Below are 5,920 nucleotides of genomic sequence, written 5' to 3' on the forward strand. Positions count from 1 at the left end.
TTCTTGATAATAGTCCAGGCAGGGCCAGTTCAGCCATGGTAGAGAGAGGATCACAGTAGCTGCCATCACCACTGAGAAACAGCAGGATGCTGGGAAGTAGAGTGGTCTAATAGAGCATAGAGCTGCATTCTCATCCTGTTTCAGACACTTGTTGCTGTGTGACCTTGGGCAAGTCACTAAACTTCTCTGCTTCAATGACCTCATCTGTAAAACATTGGAATTAAGACTGTGAGCCCCATGAGGGACATTGACTGTGTCCAACCTGATTAACTTGTATCTACCCCAGTACTACCCTCTCAGAATTGTACCTGGAGAGTTTCCAGTACTCTACCAGTCTCACCTACAGGAGGGAGAGTCAAGCAGAGGCATACCCATTCTATTCCTAGCTTGGGCAGTGGCTAGCAAGTGGAAGGCAATCTGCTACAAGTCAAAACTCACCTGTACTGGGCAGCAGTGGCATGGGAGAGAGTTGAGGCCAGAGACTCGCATTTACTTCACAGAAGGCAATAGTAAACCATTTCCATATTTTTTACCAAGAAAATTCTATGGTTATGCTACCAGAACAATTGCAGACAGAGGTGGGGCATTCTGGGAGAGATGTGGACATGGAGTCGCTATGGGAAGGAGATGACAACAGCATAGGACAAGGCAAGACCCCAGTACTTAGTACAATACCTGGCATATTTTAAGCACTTAACAAATACCATAAAAAAACCCACTGTCCTCTGCACTGCCAAATATTTGCACTTAATGTCACTTCCCAGGCCCCTCCCACCACCCTAACTGGAAGTGGGATCCTAAAAATCATTATTGTCAAGTTGAAAATCAAGACCCGTGGGCACAGTAGGTATGTCAGCAGGCAGATCCTGACTGGACCCCCACCCCCACCCCTCACTCCACCCTGCACTGGGCCCCTGCTGTTTTAAATCCAAACTTTGGAGCTAAGCAAGGGCCCTTTCCCTCTGTTACAATCTCCCCAAATCCAAATGATGATGAAACAGATGAAAACCAAACCTTTCCCTGAGCTCTCTCCCTAAATAGCACTTCAAAATAGATTATGGTTTTCTGTGGGGGCAATTCTCCATCCACTAAAAGATTTAGGCTCTCTCTGGGCAGCTTGAAATGCAGCCAGGCTGGTAATAATAATGATAATAATAATTAATAATAATAATAATAATGGAATTTGTTAAGCACGTAGTATGTGCAAAGCACTATTCTAAGCACTGGGTGGATACAAGGTGATCAGCTTGTACCACGTGGGGCTCACAATCTTAATCCTCATTTTACAGAGAGGGAACTGAGGCACAGAGAAGTTAAGTGGCTTGCCCAAAGTCACACAGCTAATTGGTGGAGCTGGGATTTGAACCCATGACCTCTGACTCCAAAGTTTGTGCTCTTTCTACTGAGCCATGCTGCAGTAGGCTCTGTCTGCTTCCCATCCCCCTTTCTGGATTTGCGTTGGAGTTTATTAAACAGATAATTACAGCTACCAGTCGGGTGGAGCCCAGAACAGAAGGGAGGAAGACAAATGTGTGCTTTGTCATGAGGCCAACTTCATTCTTTAGAAGTCTACTCTCTTAACATCCTACTGAGCAATCACTGCTTTCTCAATAGCCAGGATCCAGTTTTCAAACTGTGCGATACTGGAGAGAGAGAGAGGCCTCTGTGGTAGTAGCTAATAAGTGCAGATTCATTCAATCATATTTATTGAGCGCTTACTGTGTGCAGAGCACTGTACTAAGCGCTTGGGAAGTATAAGTTAGCAACATATAGAGATGGTCACTACCCATCAGCGGGATCACAGTCTAGATGAGCTCAACTGCGAGTCTGGGCTGGGTAATGACCCACCCATGATTGTGTTATTAATTTGCCTATGTGGGGCCCTCTATTTGTTCTCTGGTCGTGTGTGTGTGTGTGTGTGTGTGTGTGTGTGTGTGTGTGTGTGTGTGTGTGTGTGTGTGTGTATCACTGCATCTATTCTGTCTCCCTTCCCTCTTATTTTCTCCTCCTGGCTTGATCTCACTAAAGTCCCTGGAAACACTCACCCCCATCATACGAGGTCCAGAAAATGCAAGCATTTCACCTCAAATGTGAGCACAGGGCTACTTCTTCTTTGACATGGCTATCTTTCTGTCCTACTTGGTGCCCAAATGCCAAATTGTTTGGGTCTGGTCCCGGGTGGTGGGCATGGGCAGAGATGAAATCCCTTCAGGCAGATTTCCACTCCGAAGAGACCTCTGCTAGACAGATCCCTTTCTGGTTCCATTGACAACACACCAGTTCTCTCTATCTTACCTACCAGCTCACCTCACTCACTACTCCCCAGTTCACCCCTTCACTTCTCTCCCTCTCGCATCTTGTCTGTATCCCCTTCCCTGGGACTCCTTTATGACCAAAGTCTGTCACACCTCAGCCCTCCCCACCTTCAAAGCCCATTTCCTCCAACAAGTCTTCCATGACTAATATTCCAGACCCCAGCTACATCAACCCCAAAGCTGCCTTGTGCACCGAAGTGTCTGTTTATACCCATCCTCTGCAGCTATGCATATATAGATATTGTGATTATTATTATGATTTATAATAATTGTAATTTATTTATATTAATGTCTGTCTCCCCCTATAAACTGTAAGCTCATTATGGGCAGGGAATGTGTCTGTTAATTGTTATTTTGTACTCTCCCAAGTGTTTAGTAAACACAGTAAGCGGTCAATAATTCCGATTGAATGAATGACTAAATGATGGTGTTTATCAAACATGTATTATATGCCATGCATTGTGCTAAGCCTGAGGGGAGATACAAATCAATCAGTGGTTTGCACTGAGCACTTTCTGTATGCTGAGTACTGTATTAAATGCTTGGGAAAATACAATCTATTTTAAGCTCCCCTTTGAAGAAGAGGATCTTTGTCTAATTCCCTGTTGTGTACTAAATCAATCAATCAATCAATCATATTTATTGAGCACTGCCTGTGTGCAGAGCACTGTACTAAGTGCTTGGGAAGTACAAGTTGGCAACATATAGAGACAGTCCCTACCCAACAGTGGGCTCACAGTCTAGAAGGGGAGACAGAGAAAAAAACAAAACATATTAACAAAATAAAATAAATAGAATAGATATGTACAAGTAAAATAAATAAATAGAGTAATCAATACATACAAACATATATACATATATACAGGTGCTGTGGGGAAGGGAAGGAGGTAAGGCGGGGGGGATGGAGAGGGGGAGGAGGCAGAGAGGAAGGAGGGGGCTCAGTCTGGGAAGGCCTCCTGGAGGAGGTGAGCTCTCAGTAGGGCCTTGAAGGGAGGAAGAGAGCTAGCTTGGCGGATGTGGGGAGGGAGGGCATTCCAGGGCAGGGGGATGACATGGGCCAGAGATTGACGGCGTGACAGGTGAGAATGAGGCATGGTGAGGAGGTTAGCAGCAGAGGAGTGAAGGGTGAGGGCTGGGCTGTAGAAGGAGAGAAGGGAGGTGAGGTAGGAGGGGGTGAGGTGATGGAGAGCCTTGAAGCCGAGGGTGAGGAGTTTCTGCCTGATGCGTAGGTTGATTGGTAGCCACTGGAGATTTTTGAGGAGGGGAGTAACATGCCCAGAGCGTTTCTGGACAAAGACAATCCGGGCAGCAGCGTGAAGTATGGATTGAAGTGGGGAGAGACAAGAGGATGGGAGATCGGAGAGGAGGCTGATACAGTAGTCCAGACGGGAGAGGATGAGAGCTTGAACAGCAGGGTAGCGGTTTGGATGGAGAGGAAAGGGCGGATCTTGGCAATGTTGCGGAGCTGAGACTGGCAGATTTTGGTGACGGCTTGGATGTGAGGGGTGAATGAGACAGCGGAGCGGAGAATGCTTTCCCAGTCCTTAGTACAGTGCTCTGCATAAAGACAATAAATCCTATTATCATCATCATCATCAATCGTATTTATTGAGCGCTTACTATGTGCAGAGCACTGTACTAAGCGCTTGGGAAGTACAAATTGGCAACATATAGAGACAGTCCCTACCCAACATTGGGCTCACAGTCTAAAAGGGGGAGACAGAGAACAAAACCAAACATACTAACAAAATAAAATAAATAGAATAGATATGTACAAGTAAAATAAATAAATAAATAAATAGAGTAATAAATATGTACAAACATATATACATATATACAGGTGCTGTGGGGAAGGGAAGGAGGTAAGATGGGGGGATGGAGAGGGGGACGAGGGGGAGAGGATGGAAGGGGCTCAGTCTGGGAAGGCCTCCTGGAGGAGGTGAGCTCTCAGCAGGGCCTTGAAGGGAGGAAGAGAGCTAGCTTGGCGGATGGGCAGAGGGAGGGCATTCCAGGCCCGGGGGATGACGTGGGCCGGGGGTCGATGGCGGGACAGGCGAGAACGAGGTACAGTGAGGAGATTAGCTGCAGAGGAGCGGAGGGTGCGGGGTGGGCTGTAGAAGGAGAGAAGGGAGGTGAGGTAGGAGGGGGCGAGGTGATGGAGAGCCTTGAAACCGAAGGTGAGGAGTTTCTGCCTGATGCGCAGATTGACTGGTAGCCACTGGAGATTTTTGAGGAGGGGAGTAATATGCCCAGAGCGTTTCTGGACAAAGATAATCCGGGCAGCAGCATGAAGTATGGATTGAAGTGGAGAGAGACACGAGGATGGGAGATCAGAGAGAAGGCTGAAGCAGTAGTCTAGACGGGATAGGATGAGAGCTTGAATGAGCAGGGTAGCGGTATGGATGGAGAGGAAAGGGCGGATCTTGGCAATGTTGCGGAGCTGAGACCGGCAGGTTTTGGTGACGGCTTGGATGTGAGGGGTGAATGAGAGAGCGGAGTCGAGGATGACACCAAGGTTGTGGGCTTGTGAGACGGGAAGGATGGTAGTGCCGTCAACAGAGATGGGAAAGTCAGGGAGAGGGCCAGGTTTGGGAGGGAAGACAAGGAGTTCAGTCTTCGACATGTTGAGCTTTAGGTGGCGGGCAGACATCCAGATGGAGATGTCCTGAAGGCAGGAGGAGATGCGAGCCTGGAGAGAGGGGGAGAGAGCAGGAGCAGAGATGTAAATCTGGGTGTCATCAGCGTAGAGATGATAGTTGAAGCCGTGGGAGCGAATGAGGTCACCAAGGGAGTGCGTGTAGATCGAGAACAGAAGGGGACCAGGCACTGAACCTTGGGGAACCCCCACAGTAAGAGGATGGGAGGGGGAGGAGGAGCCTGTAAAAGAGACTGAGAAAGAACGACCGGAGAGATAAGAGGAGAACCAGGAGAGGACGGAGTCTGTGAAGCCAAGGTCAGATAGCGTGTTGAGGAGAAGGGGGTGGTCCACAGTGTCAAAGGCAGCTGAGAGGTCGAGGAGGATAAGGACAGAGTATGAGCCGTTGGATTTGGCAAGCAGGAGGTCATTGGTGACCTTTGAGAGGGCAGTTTCCGTGGAATGTAGGTGACGGAAGCCAGACTGGAGGGGGTCGAGGAGAGAGTTGTTGTTGAGGAATTCTAGGCAGCGCATGTAGACAACTCGTTCAAGGAGTTTGGAAAGGAATGGTAGGAGGGATATGGGGCGATAACTAGAAGGTGAGGTGGGGTCAAGAGGGGGTTTTTTTAGGATGGGAGAGACATGGGCATGTTTGAAGGCAGAGGGGAAGGAACCAGTAGAGAGTGAGCGGTTGAAGATGGAAGTTAAGGAGGGGAGAAGGGATGGAGCGAGAGATTTCATGAGATGAGAGGGAATGGGGTCAGAAGCACAGGTATTACTACTACGACTGCAACTATTATGATGACAACAACAATATAATAGAATTGGTAGACACAATTCCTTCCCACAAGGTGCTTGTAGTTTACAGGGGAAGGCAGACATTAAAATTAATTACAGAAAGGATAAATAGTAGTGCATAAGGATTTGTAATCAGTGCTGTGGACCTGGGGTGATATTAAAGTGCTTAAGG

The 5,920-nt window shown here is 47.8% G+C and overlaps 1 non-coding gene across 1 annotated transcript; it reads left to right on the top strand.

The window, feature by feature from the left end:
* The first annotated feature begins 290 nt into the window (after positions 1-290).
* LOC119931030 lies at positions 291-428 on the top strand. Its single transcript, XR_005451899.1, has one exon. It is a non-coding gene; the product is annotated as a small nucleolar RNA SNORA7 (small nucleolar RNA).
* The last annotated feature ends 5,492 nt before the right edge of the window (positions 429-5,920 follow it).

Source organism: Tachyglossus aculeatus, chromosome 7, assembly GCF_015852505.1.
Source record: "Tachyglossus aculeatus isolate mTacAcu1 chromosome 7, mTacAcu1.pri, whole genome shotgun sequence".
NCBI lineage: Eukaryota > Metazoa > Chordata > Mammalia > Monotremata > Tachyglossidae > Tachyglossus > Tachyglossus aculeatus.